Here is a 19,118-nt window from a genome sequence, read left to right as displayed (position 1 = left end):
CCCAGGGTCCTGGGATCGAGCCCCGCATCGGGCTCTCTGCTCTGCAGGGAGCCTGCTTCCTCCTCTCTCTCTCTCTCTGCCTGCCTCTCTGCCTACTTGTGATCTCTGTCTGTCAAATAAATAAAATCTTTTTTAAAAAGCTTGCATATGATACATATTTATACAACATTCTTGAAATTATAAAATGCCAGAGATGGAAAACATATCAGTGGCTGCCAGGAGGGGAGGGGCAAGGGGGGGCCTGTGCCTGTGAAGGGGTAACAGGAAAGATCCTTATGTTGGAAGTGTACCAAACTTTTACTGTGGTGGTGCTAACGTGATGTACACATGCTACAAAATTTCATGGAACTAAACCCACATGTCCAGGGGACTGGTAAAATCCAAATGAGGTAAGCAGGTCGTATCAACACCAACTTCTCAGTTGGGATATCATACCCTAGTTGAAAGTTGAACACAATACTTCCATTGGGCAAAGTGGGTGAAAGGTACAGAGGGTCTCTCTTGCATTATTTTTTACAAGTGCATGTGAACCTGTAATTATCTTAAAGAGTTAAAATGAAGCAAAAACAAGGCAAAATATGGCATAAGAATCTTACCATGTAAACATAATTTTTGATATGAAAGTTCTCTGTAAAGGTCATTTTAAGACCTATATAACATCTTACAGGATCACTATTTACCTATTTCTCTACTATTAGATATTTAACATAGAGTTGTAAGCAACATTAACATCTCACAAATGATAGTGCAAAGAAGATTTTTGTGCATAAGACACTATCGCACTTTAGATTATTTCCTTATAAATTATTTCATGAAGTGAGTGCCATAGGATATTGAGAATTTTGATGCAAAAATGAGGTTCCACATTCAAATATATTTGGGAAACAGATTTTTCATTCTGGGAATTCTCAAAATCTTTAATAGAGAAATGTACATTGTGAGTCCCCCAGAGGGAATAATGTAATCAATGTTTCTAAAGTTTATTTTCTCTGGAAAACCCCATGACATATTAAAGATGACTGCTAATTCTTTGGCTCTACTCCCCTGAATCTTGGTGCACATTGTGACTGCTTTGATTGGTAGAATAGAGCAGAAATGATGCTGCCCCAGTTTATGAGCATGAGTGAAGAAAGTGGGATATCTACTTCCCATCTCTTGAAAAGATCTCTTTGGGGAACCCAGAAGCCACATTTGAATACCCTGTAATTTGTTAACCCAAACTAGCCATGCAAAGAGGTTCTATGAAGAGAGGGAAATCATCAGCTATCCCCAACTGTTCTAGCAATCCCAGCTCAGGCATTAGCCATGTGAATAACACCATCTTGAACATTTTAGCTTGAACAGAAACAAGTGTAGTAAAACCAAGGAATTGAGCCAACAGCCAGAACAAGACTCCAGAATACGGTACCAAGGATGCTTCCCTACATATCTCAAACCATTTGAGAAACCTAGCTGAATTCATTACAGAAGAGAGACAAACTATGCTCACTATGCTCTGCCCAAGTTCCCAAACCTTAATATAGCACAATCAAATGGTTGTTTATGCCACTAAACACAGGGCTGTTTGTTACACAGCAGAAGATAATCATTACACTTCTTTTTTTGCCCCTAGTGCTGCATGGTGTTTAAGATCATTTGGCTTTACAATTAGAGTACCAGAATACTCTGTAATTTACTAATGATGTGAGCTTGGAAAATCAGTCTCTTCAAAACTGAGCTCTCTCATTGGTACACTTATCTTACCATGAGATTATGAGATTATGCCTCTACACACTTAGTATCATACTTGGTATACAATAAGTGCTCAGAAGCAACTACATCTGCCGTATCACAGATCAACTAGGGCTATGCCATACAGGAGAGGAATTATTACATTAAAAAGTACATACAGGGACACCTGGGTGGCTCAGTTGGTTAAGCAGCTGCCTTCGGCTCAGGTCATGATCCCAGCATCCTGGGATCGAGTCCCACATCGGGCTCCTTGCTCCGCAGGGAGTCTGACCCTGCCTTCCACTCTGTCTGCCTGTGCTCGCTCTCGCTCGCTCTCTCTCTGACAAATAAATAAATAAAATCTTTAAAAAAAAAAAAAAAAGTACATACAGGGCGCCTGGGTGGCTCAGTGGTTTAAGCCTCTGCCTTTGGCTCAGGTCATGATCTCAGGGTCCTGGGATCGAGCTCCACATCAGGCTGTCTGTTCAGCAGGGAGCTGCTTCCCCCTCTCTCTCACTGCCTGCAGATCTGCCTACTTGTGATCTCTCTCTCTGTCAAATAAATAAATTTTTTTTTTTTAAAAAAAAGCACATACATTTTTTACTTTCTTTATACATTTTTTTACATACATTTTTTACTTTCTTATAAAGATGGTCAGAATGCTTTCCAGAAAATATGTACCAGTTTACATTCATCACTGTATAGTGTGAAAATTGAAAAAAGCTTTTTTTTTTTTTTCCCAAAGCAGAGCTTGACAAATTTTTACTGAAGTGGGCCAGACAGTAAATATTTTAGGCTTTGTGGGCTATGTGACTTCTGTCATAACTTCTCAACTCTACTGTTTAACCATGAAAGCAGCTAGAGACAGTCTGTAAACAAGTGGGCAGGAGTATTTGCAATAAAGCTTTATTTACAAAAGTTGTGGTGGGCCGGGTTTGGTCTGCAGGATTTACCTAGCCAGTCTGTTCTAGAGGTTGGAGGCAGAGGGTTTTTACCCCAGGGATATATAAGAGTGTTGAGAAAATGAGGAACTCAATCCAGGATTTACTCCTCTTGAGGCTTGTGGGCTCTACTCTTTCAAAACAAAATGGCTACTTTTCTAGAGCACCCAGAGGAGTGGAGTATAGTTTCAATTTTGCATACTACTTCCTACAAGATTAGCTACATCAGCTGATTCTACACACTTTAATTGGTAATGATCTATGCACACGACATATATACTCTAGTACTTGGTTAAGCTTGCAATTAAGAATGTCAGCTTTTTTCTTGAAGCAAAAATGATTTTGGTTCTTTTTTAAGCACAAAGTAGATATTCAAACTTAACTCAGGCAGTAAGTATCATCACTAAATATAGATACTGGGCTTTGACAGAGAAAAGGCGCCGGTTAGCAAAAGGCCTGAGTTCTACTTCCAGTTTTAACTACTAACTAGCCGTGTGACTTTGGGGAAGTCATACCGCTGGGCCTCAGAGCATTATACATTTATAAAATGGGACCAAAAATTGCTTCTTTGACTGCCTTGTATCATTTGAAAAAGTATAAAATGCCACATGAAATTTATAAATCTCACATTTTTTCATAATTTACTATTTATGTGTCACTCCCCCAATTAGAAAATGAGCTCCTGGAGGACAGGGGTGATGTCTTACCCCTTTTCAAATCCCCATTTCTTGATGCAGTGCTTACGTACTGAGCATACAGGAAGTGTTTGAAAAATGAATAACTAAATGGATAGGAGGCTAAGAGAGCCTGTGAACATCACAATGATTAAGAGAAGTTAAAAATGAGATTTACTATCATGAAGCAAATCAATACAACCTGAAAAAATATTCGAAAAAGAGTGGAGTATTATTTACGCCAGGAACTTCCCAGGGCCATCTTTTCCTAAAGCCCTGAGATATGAAGCCTTCATGTCTCAGGTGACTCCCTCTCTACTGAGTTGCCTGACAACTTTTTTTTTTCCCAAAGAGTATGTATTATGTATAGTTGATGGACCTCTTCTTAAACTAAAAATGACTGCTTTGTCCGGAAGCCATCCATGTACACAAGTGTCATTTGCAGCCTTTGAAAAGGGAGTAAGAGAAGAAAATATCACTGTTGGGCTATATTTTGTTACAATTAAAAATAGTATTGTTCCAAAAAAAAAAAAAAATAGTATTGTTCCTTTAAGAAGGCTAAAGTGAAATTACAATAGGTGGATGGATTAAACAAGCACCTGTAAAGTTAATTGAGGAGTCCAATTGATGCTTTAAGGCAGTATCATTTCGAGGAGCGCTACCCTTTAGAGGAAACATTTAGCAAACATTTCTTCTTCACTGGTCAAGTTAGCCATCCTTAAAGGAAACTCTTAGAGCCCTAGAAATCTTTGGGATTCTCCCCTTGGCAAACCGAGACAACTGTGGTACCTGCTGCCATGATATTTTATATCCAATGTAATGAACTGATCAACAGCTTGCAAACAAAGGTTTCCTCCCAAAAGATCTTTACAAGGAAAAATCGACAAGAGTACAATAGTTAATAGTGGAAATACTTAAAGGACTGGACACTAATTTGCACTAAATAAATGTTTTCCTTGGCAATACTGCAGATTTTCGCATTTTCACATGAGAAGGAGATTGCACTAACCCTCCATACCAGGGCTGTGTATGGCTGAGCTGACCCGACAGCAGGAGGACTGGAAGAGATGGCTGTGAATCAAGGTGTGGGAGAAGAACCTTTCAACACCTCCCACTTGTGACACTGGTTACCCAGAGGAAAGAGGACTTATGTAGAACCTGGCTTTCCTGGCCAGCATAATTCTCCATAATTCTGACTCTAAGTGTCTGACCCTTCCCTCCTCTGTTCTAGGACAGACTTGATGATGTGCTGCTCTGGTATGTCCATATACAGCCATGTCTCCAGGATGGAGAATTAAGGGAACTTGATCTCTCCCATCCCTCATCCATGTGAATGTACATAATTCCGACAATAGCTGCATTTGCTTTTTTCCAATTTTATTTATCTTTGTTATTATTATTATTATTTTTAACCCAGACACATTTGACTTTCTCAAAGAGCCTAAACCTAAATGTAAAAAGAATATGTTATTATCCCCGGATGGCAGAAGAGCAAACAAAGGGGGTGAAGCAACTGGAAAGATCTTTGATAATTATTCTACGACCGACTATAATTCTCTTATTTAAGTAAAAAATTACTGACTTGAAGAAATAAAACATAAGAATCATTTACTGTTTACAGTAGTTCCTTGAGGGTCACACGTAGTCACTTTTAACACTCCCTGCTCAGCTACGGGCAAAGGCCTTCCGGTAAGTCAAGGTAACATCGACAGTCGGAGGCAATGCTGTTACTACACTAGAGTCATCAGAGAAGCTTGGTTTCTTGAAGGTATAAAATCTTCAAGCACACAGGAAAGTTGAGGTAATTTTATAGCTAGCACCCAGCTACCCACACACAGAACATCAATCTAGGGCTCTGGTGTCTCTAATTTCCATCCTTCTAGCTATTCATCAAACCATTTCATTTTTGACACATTTTACAGTAAATTGCCCACACGAGAACCCTTTTTCCTAAAGATTTCAGGATGCATAGCTTCAACTACAGTTCTGTGTTTACAGTTTTTTTTTTCTTCTGATGTAAAATTTATACACACTAAAGCGCAAAAATCTTAACTATGCCTTTGCCGAGTTTTGACGAAATCACACACCCTTATAACCCAAACTGCTATCAAGACACAGAACACTGCCTTCAACCCCAGAAAAGTTTCTTATGCAGCTCCAGTCAGTAGCTACTCTCATGTCCATTACTAGAGGCAACCACTACTTAGATTTTTTTTTTTTTTTTTTTTTTGCCCCACCTCAGAGGACTATTGTTTGGCCGAGAATTTCATTTAAATGTAATCCCATAGTATATACTCTGTTTGATAAGCCTTATTTCGGTCATGATTCTGTTTCTGAAAGTCATCGTGTTGCTGTGTACTGGCAGTCTGTCTTTCTTTTCATTGTGATGTAGCATTCTACTGTGTGGGCATACCAACCTTCATTTATTCATTCTTCAACTGACCCCCGCTTTAGCTGCAGGACCCCGGGTGGCGTAATCCGTTACCTGTCTGACTCTTGGTTTAGGCTCAGGTATGATCTCAGGGTTGTGGGATCCAGCTGGGAGATGAGCTCTGTGCTCAGCTTGGGATTCTCTCCCTTTGCCCCTCTCCCTACTTTCTCACTCTGGCTCTCTCTAAAGTAAATACATAAATCTTTAAAAAAAAAAAAAAAAAAGAAAAAAAAGGAATAAGGCTTCTAAGACTTTTAGTACCAGTCTTTGTTCAACTTCTCTTTTCCTTTCTTACAGGTGTATGTTTACTTGAGTGAGAGGCAGTGTAAGCATTTCTAATGTCATCACACCATTTAGATTTCCACCAGCAACAAATGAGAGGCCCATTTGCTCTAAAACTGCATCCACATTTGGTATCAGTCTTTTAATTTTAACCATTGTAGGAGGCCTGTAGTCATTTCATTGTGGTTATAATTTGTGTTTTTCTGACAACAAATGATGTTGAGCACTTTCTCATGTGTTTATCGACCATTCATATATCTTCCTTTGTGAAGTGTCTTTTCGAGTCTTTTACCCAGTTTTTGGGAGGGTGTTTATCTTTTCATTACTGAGCTGCAAGAATTATTTATAGAACCTAGAAACCAGTCCTTCGCCAGATAGACATTTTGTGAGTATTTTCTTCCAGTTTATGCCTTGTTATTCATTTTTTAAATGCTGGGTTTTGACAGGCAGAAGTTTTTAATATTGAAGAACTCCAATTTATCTCATTTCTTTCATGGTTATTCCTTTCTGTTATTTTTGTAAGGAATATTTTATGCGTTTTACTCTAAAGTTTTATGCAATTTGTACAAGGATTGAGCTTCATTATTTTTCTTATGGGTAAGCAGTTATTCTTACTTGATCTGTTGAAAAGACTTTTCTTTCTCCACTTGCTTCTTTTAATGCCTTTGCTGGGGGAAAAAAATCCATGTGTGGATCCTTTTCTGCCTCTTTGCTCTGCTCTATTGATCTATGTGCCAACCCTCATATTAGCATCACATTACCTTGATTCCTATGTATTTACGATAAACCATGAACTCCAGTCATGTAAATTTTCCAACATTGTTCTAGTTCAAGATTGACTTTGATTATTTAGGTTCTTTGCTTTTCCATATAAATTTCAAAATCAATTTATCAACTTTCTAAAAAATGTCTGCTGAGATTATGATTTGGGACACATTTATCTGTAGATCCATTTGGAGAGAATTAACATCTTAACAATATGGAGTCTTTCTATCCATGAACACTTAAGCCTTCTTTAATTTCTTCAACAACATTCTATTGTTTATTGTATAGAGGTCATTTGTTAAATTTATGCTTAAATATTATATATATATGCTTACATATTATATGTGTTTATAGATATAGATATAGATATTTGATGTTACTATAAAAGGAATTGCTTTTTTTTTTTTTTTTTTAAGTAAGCTCTAAGCCCAGTATGGAGCTTGAACTCATGACCCCGGGATCAGGAGTTGCATGCTCCCTTGACCGAGCCAGCCAGGGGCCCCAATGGAATTGCTTTTTAAATTTATTTCCAATATTTTCCACTAGTATGTAAACATAGGATTGATTTAAATTGACTTATTATTTCCTGTAGTTGTTTTTTATTTTCCTTAGAACTTTCAATATAAGCATTTACTTCAATTCTGAAGAGAGTATTAATTCTTCCTTTATAATTTTTATATTTCTATCTCTTTTTCTTGAATTATTTTAACAATCAGGACTGGTAGTACAATGTAGTAATTAGAATGGGCATCTTTCCATCCTTCTTGATCTAATATTGATCAAGATTTAATATTGATTTAATATTTCAGTAAAGATTAAAGTTAGCTGTAGATTTTTTACAAATGCCCTTTGTAAGAATGAGAAGGTTTCCTTCTATTGTTAATTTGTTGGGTGTTACAATGAGTGAATTTTTACTCTTGTCTAATGCTTTTCTTCACATATTTGAAAATATCCCATGTCTGGAGCTAGGAGGACATCATTTTCCCCAATTTTTTTTTTTTCTTTCAAGATTTTATTTAAATTCTAGTTAGTTAACATATAGTGCAGTATTAGTTTCATGGGATAGAATTTGTGATACATCAGTTGTATAGAACACCCAGTGCTCATTACATCAAGTTCCCTCCTTAATGTCCATCGCTCAGTTACCCCATCCCCCAACCCCCCTCTCCTCCAGCAAACCTCAGTTTTTTCCCTTTATCTACATGTCTCTTATGGTTTTCCTGCCTCTCTCTTTTTATCTTATTTTATTTTTCCTTCCCTTCCCTTATGTTCACCTGTTTTGTTTTTTAAATTCCATATATGAGTGAAATCATATGGCATTTGTCTTTTTCTGACTATTTTGCTTAGCATAAGACATTCTCATTCCATCCACGGCATTGCAAATGGCAAGATTTCATTCTTTTTTATGGCTGCATAGTATTTCATTGTATGTATATATACCACATCTTCTTTATTCATTCATCAGCTGATGGACATCTGGGCTCTTTCCATAGTTTGGCTATTGTAGATAATGCAATATATTGTAAATAATGCTTCTATAAACATCAGCATGCAGATGCCCTTTCGAATCAGTATTTCTGTATCCTTTGGGTAAATACCTAGTCATGCAATTGCTGAGTCGTAGGGTAGTTCTATTTTTAATTTTTTGAGGAACCTCCATACTATTTTCCAGAGTGGCTGCACCAGTTTGCATTCCCACTAATAGTGCAGGGGCTCTCCTTTCTCCACATCCTTGTCAACATCTGTTGTTTCCAAAGTCGTTAATTTAAGCCCTTCTGATCAGTGTGAGGTGGTATCTAATTGTGCTTTTGATGTGTATTTCAAGGTAGGACACAAAGCAGTACAGCCTAGATTCAAGGGGAAGGGAAACAGACTCTCCCTCCTGATGGATGGATCAGCATGCACAGACAAGATGGAAGGATTAATGTCAGCCATTGTTTGAGATTATCTACTACAGTTAGTATTATATTTTACAACCAGGATTCTAACCTGAGCTTATCAGATCCCTAGAGCCAGAGCCCTTCTTTTAAGCACACTTAGGGGAAACTGGAACTCTTTACATGAGTTATCATCACCAATAATTCCTCAGTTCACTATTGCCAGAAGGCATTGATTGCACACAATGACTAGAGCCAAGCCTTGGCCCTCCTCAAGTCACTGCAGATCCCAGACAATATGGAAGATACTTTGAGCTTTCAATTCAAGCTGCTCAATTAATTTGCAATCCACTGGATAAAGCCCTTATTCCAATATCATCTCCACTTGAGATACTAAAACTAAAACACACTGATATTACTTAATGACTTGGTTACTTGTGTTAGACCATCTCGTCTCTCTAGAATCCATGCTTCTTCATGTCAAAAAACTTGTCACTTGTTCATCACTATATTTCCGTGCATAGAATATGTTGGTCACATGTTAAGTGTTCATGAAATCTTTGCTAAACAAATGATTCAACAAACAAAAAGTCCCCTTTCCTAAAACTCTGACTCTACTGCTCTCAGAAGAAAGTTCTCGATATTTTCATACGATCTATGAGATTTCCCATGATCTCACTCCTGGTTATTTCTATGGTCTCATCTGTCTCAAATTCTCCCTTAATTATTAGGTTTACCCTTCCTTAGCCATCTACTATGGGCCAAGAATGTTTAATGCATTAGGTGTAAATCCTTGAGAGAATATTAAAGTAAATGTAATTATTCTCATTCTGCAAGGAGGAACTTAAAGTTTACAGAAGCAAGTCACTTTTCCAACTAAATGATAGAGTCATGACTTAAATCCATGTCCATTATCATCATGCCACACAGCCTCCCCCTCACACCTCCAAACACACTCAGCTATGTGCTTTTCCCTGAGCAGTCCATGCTTTCTCAGATTTTTGCACAAAACCGTCCCCTTTCTCCTGGAAACCTATCTGACTTACTTCTACTCATCATTTGAGTTAGGTCAAACACCAGATCTTCCAGAAACCCTCCCTGTGTTTCCCCTTTGGCAGGCTGCATTGTGGTCCCTCTTGTGTCCTCCCAACATACTCTATGTCTTCTCTGTGACTGTATTTTCTATACTGTGCTGGCATCATCATGATCTTGTCTGTCTTTCCCTGTTGTTTCCTTGAGAGTGGAAACCCCAGGTATTCACCTCCCCGCAGCAACTTTCCAGGGTTGTGCTGTCTAATGTGGTAGCTACCAGCTAAGTGTGTCAATTGATTATTTGCAATGTGGCTATGTAAAATAGAAATGTGCTGTAAAACATATCCCAGATCTTAAAAACTTAGATGATTAATAAGAATATAAAATATGTTGTTAATAGTTTTTACATGGGATGCATATCAAAATGATAATAATTTGAATCTATTAGTTTAAATAAAATATATTTTTAAAATTATTTGTGTCTACTTCTTACTTTTTTAACATGGCTACTAAATAACATATTTCGTGGGGGGGGGGAGCAGCAGTGTTCTAGCATTCTATCAGATAGAGAATTCTGAGTAAGCCTTTGCTAAGGATGAAATGATTTGAAGGTATGTGTGAAATTATCTTTATAGATCATTTTTGTTTGGTTTTGGTTTGGGTTTTTGGTTTTTCTCTATTAACTTTGGATAGGTCACTTCTGGAGAAGAGAAATTATCTTTATAGATCATTTTTGTTTGGTTTTGGTTTGGGTTTTTGGTTTTTCTCTATTAACTTTGGATAGGTCACTTCTGGAGAAGAGAAATTATCTTTATAGATCATTTTTGTTTGGTTTTGGTTTGGGTTTTTGGTTTTCTCTATTAACTGTGGATAGGTCACTCCTGGAGAAGAGGGAGATGAAGGGCATGGGTCTCTTCTGTGTGTTCTTGTACTATAGATTGTGCTATCAATGGGCAGCAGCTTGTTGGGTCAATGGATAGATATCTTACTAGTTGTGTTGCCATAGGCAAGGTACTAAGTAACTAACCTCTCTGTGTATCATTTTATCAAAAATACAATGAGGATGATAATAAAATCTACCTCATAGGAATGTTGAAAGGATGCAATGAGTTAATTTCATGAGCCGGTTCACAGATCCATCTGCCTGGCAAGGAAGAAATGCTCAGCACATGTTAGCTTTAGGACTCCTGCTGTAGCTGTGTGACTCCTGGTGGTGAAAGGTAGAGAAAACACTTCACTAGATGCATGGCGACATTCTGTGGAAGACCAGAGTGGAGAATGACTGTCTCTGTGTCCTTGACAGTCAGAGACTCCTCAGTGTTAAGCTGTGGGGACAGCGGCAAGGTCTTAGGAGGCCAGGCCATCCCGAGGCTGAATAACAATCTAGTGACTCTTCCTGTCAGCTCTGGGGCCTTGACACACAGACAGTTCCCTTCCTCAGGGCACCGGGAGCTAAGCATCTGGAGACTGGCAAATTTAATTAACTTTAAGCAAGGGGAGCACAGCAGAAGAAATAATGGTCACAAGTTCCAAAGTTCCTAATTAAAATGCAGAAGGCACTATGGCTCACACATACAACCCAGTAACCTCATTCATGGATTATGCCTTCTGTTTGAGTTTTCACAGTGCATCTATGCAAAACTGATCCTTCACCCAAAAAAGAAGACAAAGGGAAAGGAGCTAGATTGGGCTCTGTTAGCATTTAATGCATCCTTAAGCCCACAAGGGAGCTCCTTCCTTCTTTGATCTCATGTAACGTGGCCTGGGCTTCCAAATGAAATGCCTTTCCATTCAGATCTATAAGGAGCTTTTCAAAGATCAAATATGTCTGTAGACTTGATTGTTCCAGGGGACTGATGGGATTTTAATGATATTTTCTGGCACTCATTTCTAGCTGAGTCTAGCTAGGGATTGCAAGCAGTCCCCAGGCAGGTCAAAGAGTAGAGGAGCTGGGTATTTTTATCCTACGGCCTTCCTAGAGATGTTCCAGTTCTGAATGCAACCCTGGTACAGAAAAGGCCCGGCCGACCTAGGCAGAAGGGTTATGATATACCTGGAAAGAACGTGGGTTTCAAAGTCAGGTAGACATGGTTTAGAACGCCAGCCCTGTCACTTACAAACTCTATAATCTTGGAAACTGTTCCTCCTCTCCAACCCTCAGTTTTCTCACCTATAAAATGGATTCAATAATGACCTCATGGAGTCCGGGTGATGGCTAAATGAGATACTATCTCTAACACTTCCAACACATGCTTGGCACACAGTAGAGACTCAAACATGATAGCTCTTGTTTTCTATTTGCTGCTAACAATAATAAGCCAGCCTGCTCCTATACTGTCCAGACCTTACAAAGAATCATACAAACCCTGGAATTTTTAAAGCTGCACCAAATCAAGTGCTTAATACTCATTATGAGTATTAAGATGAGTTCTTTTATTTATTCAGTTATTCAGCTAAAAAAAAAAAAACAATACCCTGCATTTATACATTTATCAAGCCTCTTGTGAGTACAGAAAACTGTACCAGCCTCTAGACAAAGGGAAGAGAGATATTAGCAGGCCTTCCTCATAGAACTTAAAATCCTGCTGCTGAGCAAAATGATGTTTTCCTAATACTTTTTTTTATATATTCTGAGCTATTAAAGCTTTTATAGTTGAGATATAAATTCTCAGGCTATTTGTTTAATTTTGAAATGCACCAAATGATAAGTGTAAAAAAAAAAATCCCAGCCCTCACTCTTTAAAAATGTCACGTTACATAACTAATAAGGAAAACAGAGAAGAGACAATTCTCACATGTCATTTCCTTCTATTCACAGTGGAAACAAATTTAGTCTGAGTGAGCCTAAACACAAATACAGAAGTGTCTCAGCCAAGAAGAACTTAACTGCTGGAAAGGGGGAGAAGCAGGAGTTTACAGCTACCTAAACAATGACATCTGCCTAGGTTTGATGGCTTTTCCTTTCCTTCTTTCTAGGTTACATTTGCATAGACACAGGGAGGGAGTGGAGACACGTGTGATTCAATATACATGTCCTCCTAATCTGCTGCTTCCCCTTCTTTTTATAATTATAACAATAATAATGACAACAATAACAGTTATTCTTTTTGAATCCCCACAACAACCTTGTGGCTAAATAATCGTCAAAGCCAAATGGTGAGACAGCAACTTCTTCCTAGTAACATCACCCAAGGCAAGGGAAGCAAGGGCAAAAATGAACTATTGGGACTTCATCAAGATCAAAAACTTTTGCACAGCAAAGGAAACAGTCAACATAATCAAAAGACAACCGACAGAATGGGAGAGGATATTTGCAAATGATATATCAGATAAAGGGCTAATATCCAAAATCTATAAAGAAATTATCAAACTCAACACCCAAAGAACAAATAGTCCAATCAAGAAATGAGCAGAAGAAATGAACAGACATTTCTGCAAAGAAGACATCCAGATGGCCAACAGACTCATGAAAAACTGCTCAACTTAACTCGGCATCAGGGGAATACAAATCAAAACTACAGCGGGATACCACCTCACGCCAGTCAGAATGGCTAAAATAAACCAGTTGGGAAACGACAGGTGTCGGCAAGAATGCAGAGAAAGGGGAACCCTCCTACACTGTTGGTGAGAGTGCAAGCTCGTGCAGCCATTCTGGAAACAGTATGAAGGTTCCTCAGAAAGTTGAAAATAGAGCTACCTTATGACCCAGCAATTGCACTACTGGGTATTTACCCTAAAGATACAAATGTAGTGATCTGAAGGGGCATGTGCACCTGAATGTTTATAGCAGCAATGTCCACAATAGCCAAACTATGGAAAGAGCCCAGATGTCCATCAACAGATAAATGGATAAAGATGTGGTATATCTGTATACAATGGAATACTATACAACCATCAAAAAACTCTGAAATCTTGCCATTTGCAATGACATGTATGGAACTAGAGGGTATTATGCTAAGTGAAATAATCAGAGAGGGACAGTTATCACATGATCCCACTGATATGAGGAATTTGAGAAACAAGACAGAGGATCATGGGGGAAAGAGGGAAAAATGAAACAAGATGAAACCAGAGAGGGAGATAAACCTTAAGAGACTTTTGGTCTCAGGAAACAAACTGAGGGTTGCTGGAGGGGTGGTGAGTGGGAGGGATACAGTGGCTGGGTGATGGACATTGGGGAGGGTATGTGCTATGGTGAGTGCTGTGAATTGTGTAAGGCTGATGATTCACAGACCTGTACCCCTGAAACAAATAGTACATTGTATGTTAATAAAAAATATTTTTAATAATAAATAAATACATAATAAAATCCAAATGGCCAGGAAGTAATGAAAGCAGAGTAGTGTGGGACTTTATCCTGTTGCATAAGATGCTTATGCTTGGCTTCTTGAAAGTACCTACATGAGTATCAAATAGACAGGCAGGCAGAGAGAAAACAGAACTACTTTTTTTCAGATTCCTAAATATGGAGAAGCTTAAAAATTGTTAGGGTTTTTATTTCAATTTGTATTTTTTATAGAGAGAGAGAGAAAGAAAACAGTGCAAGCTGGAGGTGGAGAAGGGCAGAAAGAGTGAGGGAGAGAGAGCATTTCAAGCAGCCTCCGTGCTCAGCGTGGAGCTTGACACAGCTCCATCTCACGACCCTGAGATCATGACCTGAGCTCAGTTCTGGAGCAGGATGCTCAACTGACTAAGCCACCCAGGCGCCCCAATAAATGTTGGTTATGATGATGATTTCCTTATACTTTGGAGTCAGCAATGAGTCTCCAAGAATTATAAATTCAGTTCAGAGATTGGATTTTAGCAAATGCTCTGTGTGATACTGATCATTTTTACTGTCATTGTTTTTGGTGTTATTCTAAAACAGACCTAGGGACTTTGTATTATTATTACCATCATTATTGTTGTTAAATATACATGGTTATACCAAACATTGGGGGTGACAGAAGATGCATAGAATTCCGTATCTGTTCTTGAATGGATATCAAAATGTGCACGTGACATGAATGGTATCAGCTGAGTAGTAGCGTAAGCAGCCGGGGTTCATTTAACATCTACTCTTTGCAGATATAATCCTAAGAATTCTAAAATGTCCTTTTTTTTTTTTTGAAACTTATTTATTTGAGAGAAAGAGAGTGAGAGAGAGAGAGTGTGTGTGTGCAAGGAGAGGGAGACGCAGACTCCCTGCTGAGCAGGAAGCCCAATGTGGGACTTGAACCTGAGACTCCAGGATCATCACCTGAGCTAAAGGCAGATGCTTAACCACTGAGCCACCTGGATGCTCCTAGAATGTCTTCACATTGTCTTGTTATAAGGGTTTTCTCATGCCCATTTCCTGGATGAGGAATCTGCAGCTCAGAGAAGCGATGTAACTCAGGCAAGTAGGTAATTTGGAGACCCCTCCACTTGCCCACATGACACAACCCTAAGCTGTTGACTCAGAGTGAAGCCCCCCAGAGCTGTGCCCAGGGAACCCCTGTGGATTCTTTGGAAGACACAAGAAGATTATATATGCATATGCAGAGGTCCTCTAGAGCCTGGAGGAAATAAAGAAGTTTGGGTTATCACCATAGCGCCTTATATCAGAGTCTCCCAGGTAGACTCTACTTCACTAAGACAGCTTCCCTAAAAAAGAGGTTCAGCATTACTGAAATCTCACATAGCAGATCCTCGACTGCGCTCCAGAAACAGAGCAGCTCCGGAACTCAGGGAGCAAGCTGACTCACGGTGCACAGACCACAGGAAGGGGTCTTACCCTCATTGCCATGCCTTGTGTTGCCTGCCCCCGGGGAGAAGTCTGCAGAGGGCCAGACACATGTATTAATCAAGAACATGGGCTCTGAAGGTGGACCAATCTGAATTCCAGCCCCAGCCCTGACACTGAGCATATCATCTTGGGCAAGGTGTTAAATCTCTCGGCCTCCATTTTCTTATCTGTAAAATGGGGCCAATGGTGTTTCCTCCCTCAGGGTTTGCCAGGCTGAGAAGAGGAAGGCACCTAAACCATGGGTACCACCACCCCTGGTCCATGAAGACCACTCATGGGCAGTAAGACTAAGAGGAGTATCTTTTATGGAAGAATGGTGTCCACTGAGATACCAAAACACAAACAAATTCCTGGTAAATAAACACTTAAAATTAAGTGAAGAATTAAAATTGAAGGAGTAAAATGTCTGAAATAGGTTCTTTTTTTTTTTTTTCCTGTTTGTTGTAGGCTTTTCTGAGAGCCTCTGAAGATTCTTCAGGAGGAAGGCCAGGGAGGAGTGGGTATCTGTACTGGAAAGAGTGGTCTCTTTCACGGCAGGAGCCGTCGGTGCCCAGAACCATGCCTTGTGGGGGAAACCAGCTCAGGCAAGCTCGCAAAGGCCCTGAAAATCTAGCTGTTCTCCAAAGGATGGCAACAAACCCGAGAAAGGGACACAACTTTAAATATCGATAAATCAAATATGGCTGCTGACTGGAAGAGTTGGTAAGATCCTTTGCTTTCCTAAAGAGACGCCATTCTATGAGCCTATCCAAGAAACTATGACTCCAAGCCCAGCTGCATGATTCTCTTGAGGAGATGATGTTCCTTCCCCAAATCCAGGCTCCTGGTACATGCTGCCTCCTTCCAAACAAAGAAACCCAGACCAGAGCTGAATGAATCCCTCCCAGAATCCTGGGGCCTGGAGGTCCCTGGAGGGACTGCTGAGTCCTTCCTTTGCTGAACCGCCGGCACGGCATCTCCCCAGAAGTAGGCAGGGTATATGGAGGAAGCCTCTGTCTGGGGGAGAGCAGTCCCACTGTCCTGTCCCTTTGGTCCTACCTGGTACACTATAGGAGCCCTGGGGAAGGGAAGAGGGTGGCTTAGCCAGGATAGTCTGTTGAACCTGAATCTCAGACAAGGTATCCACTCCTCAGAGTTCGTTCACTGTAAGCGGACAGCCAGGAACTGAGCCTGCCGCTGTAAACTGCAAAGTCTGAGCTACCAACACCATTCTATACTAAGAAACTGTATAATCTCCATCTGCACCCAAACTAGGCCTGCAGATCCCACGTCCCGCATGCAGTAGTATTAGTAATGACCAATATCAACTGCTACTCACATGACCAGCTTACTACAGCTCACCCTCAAACAAGGTAGGGGTTAGGAGCACCGAACCCCCCCAACCAAAACTACTGAGTAGATACTGTTGATCACAAGCCTTACTGATAACACAGTCAATTATCATATATTTTCTATGATTTATGTATTACCTACATCATTCTTAAAGTAAGCTACAGAAAAGAAAATCACCTATAGTTATAAGAAACAACCCACTATACGTGGACCCACACAGTTCAAACCCGTATTGTTCAAGGCGTCCGCTGATTACCCCAGGCACTGTTCTCGGCACATAATGTGTGTTAACACATTTAATCCACCACAACAATGCTGGGAGGCAGGGACTATTTCAACCCCCAGTTCAGAAGTGAGTGAGGCACCCAGATTTGAAACTAACTCACCCAGGTTTACACTGTTCCTGAGAGAGTGTGTAGGTGGTCAGGGTATTATTAAGTCCTTCCCTTATTCTAGGCCCAAGAGGTAGAAAATGGGGGGAGGTAGGTCATGGTTTTAGAAAGGGCTCCCCTGCCTGTGGCTCACCAGAGTGAGGCTGAGGACTCCCAAGGCAGCTGCCTGTGGTTGGAGGGAAAAAGCCACCAGCACCCATAGTCCTGGCTTTGGGGCTGCTGATCCCATATGTTAGTTCCCCTTCCTCCCTTGGGACCACATACCCTGCTCCTCCTCTCTATTTGTAGCAGCTGTGCCCTTTCATTTTGCCAAAAGGAGTCTCACTGATGAAGGCAGGGCTGAGAGCAGGGTTGCCTGGGTAGTTTTCAAGAGTCCTACTGTCACTGGGGAGTGACTCTTTTCAAGAGTCCTATTGTCACTCCCTACTGTTGGAGGGAGGATTAGACCCCCAAGGGTGGACAGAAGGAGACAGGGTCTTCGGAATAACCCAGCCTGGTTCAGCCATAGCTACCATGTACCTAACACAGTAGTAGCTCATCCACTCAGTCAAAACACATTTACTGAGCACCTATTCTGTTCCAGGTGTCAAACTGGTTATTCAATATTCACTAATTTAAAAAATATCATTGGTCATCTATAAATATCAGGGCCAGTAATAGGCATTATGAGCGTGAATTGTAATGGTTATGATAAAAATAATATAATTTTAAAAATTTTATTTATTTATTTGACAGAGGGTGAGCAAGTATAAGCAGTATAAGCAGGAACTGCAGGCAGACGGAGAAGGAGAAGCAGGCTCTCCACTGAGCAGAGAGCCCCATGCAGGGCTCCATCCCAGGACCCTGAGATCATGACCTGAGCCCCAAGGCAGACTCTTAACTGACTGAGCCACCCAAGCGCCCCAAAATAATAATGACTAAAAACTTATATAATTGCTCTAAGCACATTACGTTTAGTACCTCATTTAAACCTCACGACTAATGAGACAGGTACTGTCATTGTTCCCGTTTTACAGATCATGAAAACTACACCCAAGGACGTTCAGTAAATCAGCCAAAATTGCATTAATGGCAACTGTTAGAGCTTGGATACAAAGTTAACTAAAAGCCAGCCCTGGCCTGATGGAAGGTTCAGGCACCTTAAATTATTCACCCCTTTGCAACAATGTTGTGTGAGGTAAGTAGTATTATTTTTTCTATAGTGCATCACCTATGTTTAATTTCCGTTCTAAGTGCTCAGTGGGCAAACTACATATGAAGCCCACATTTTTTAAAATAGATCATGAACTACATGGCACAGCAATTTTTCATCAACTATTCAATGAAACAAAGCCATTTTCCAATGCCTAGGTTATACATGAAAGCATACCCAATCCACTTAAAATGATTCCATTTCAGGGGCACCTGGGTGGCTCAGTGGGTTAAGCCTCTGCCTTTGGCTCAGGTCATGATCTCAGGGTCCTGGGATGGGGCCCCACATCGGGCTCTCTGCTCGGCAGGGAGTCTGCTTCTTCCTCTCTCTCTGCCTGCCTCTCTGCCTACTTGTGATCTCTCTCTCTGTCAAATAAATAAATAAAATCTTAAAAAAAAATATTCCATTTCACTTGAAAGTAAGAGTCAAAGAGACATACTCAGATCCCATTGCTAGCAAGTGGCAAACCCAGGCAACGCTCCTTTTACCAAACTGCACTTGCAAAGAGAAAGCTGCTTGTCTTATAAGGTATCTCTAATGCTAATTGTAAGCCTGCTGATTAGGATTCCATGGGGAAGGCAAGTACTGATCCTTAGCAGCCTCAGTATGCATTTCAGAGTTGTCTGACCAAATCTGAAAAACAAAGCCAAACTCTTGCTTTGGTTTCCTGTGCGAATACCAGAGAAGAAGGATGTGTCTGCTGGGGGATGGAGATTTAGGATC

This window comes from Mustela nivalis, assembly GCF_964662115.1.
Source record: "Mustela nivalis genome assembly, chromosome: 3".
Taxonomy (NCBI): Eukaryota; Metazoa; Chordata; class Mammalia; order Carnivora; family Mustelidae; genus Mustela; species Mustela nivalis.
This window is presented reverse-complemented; position numbering follows the sequence as displayed.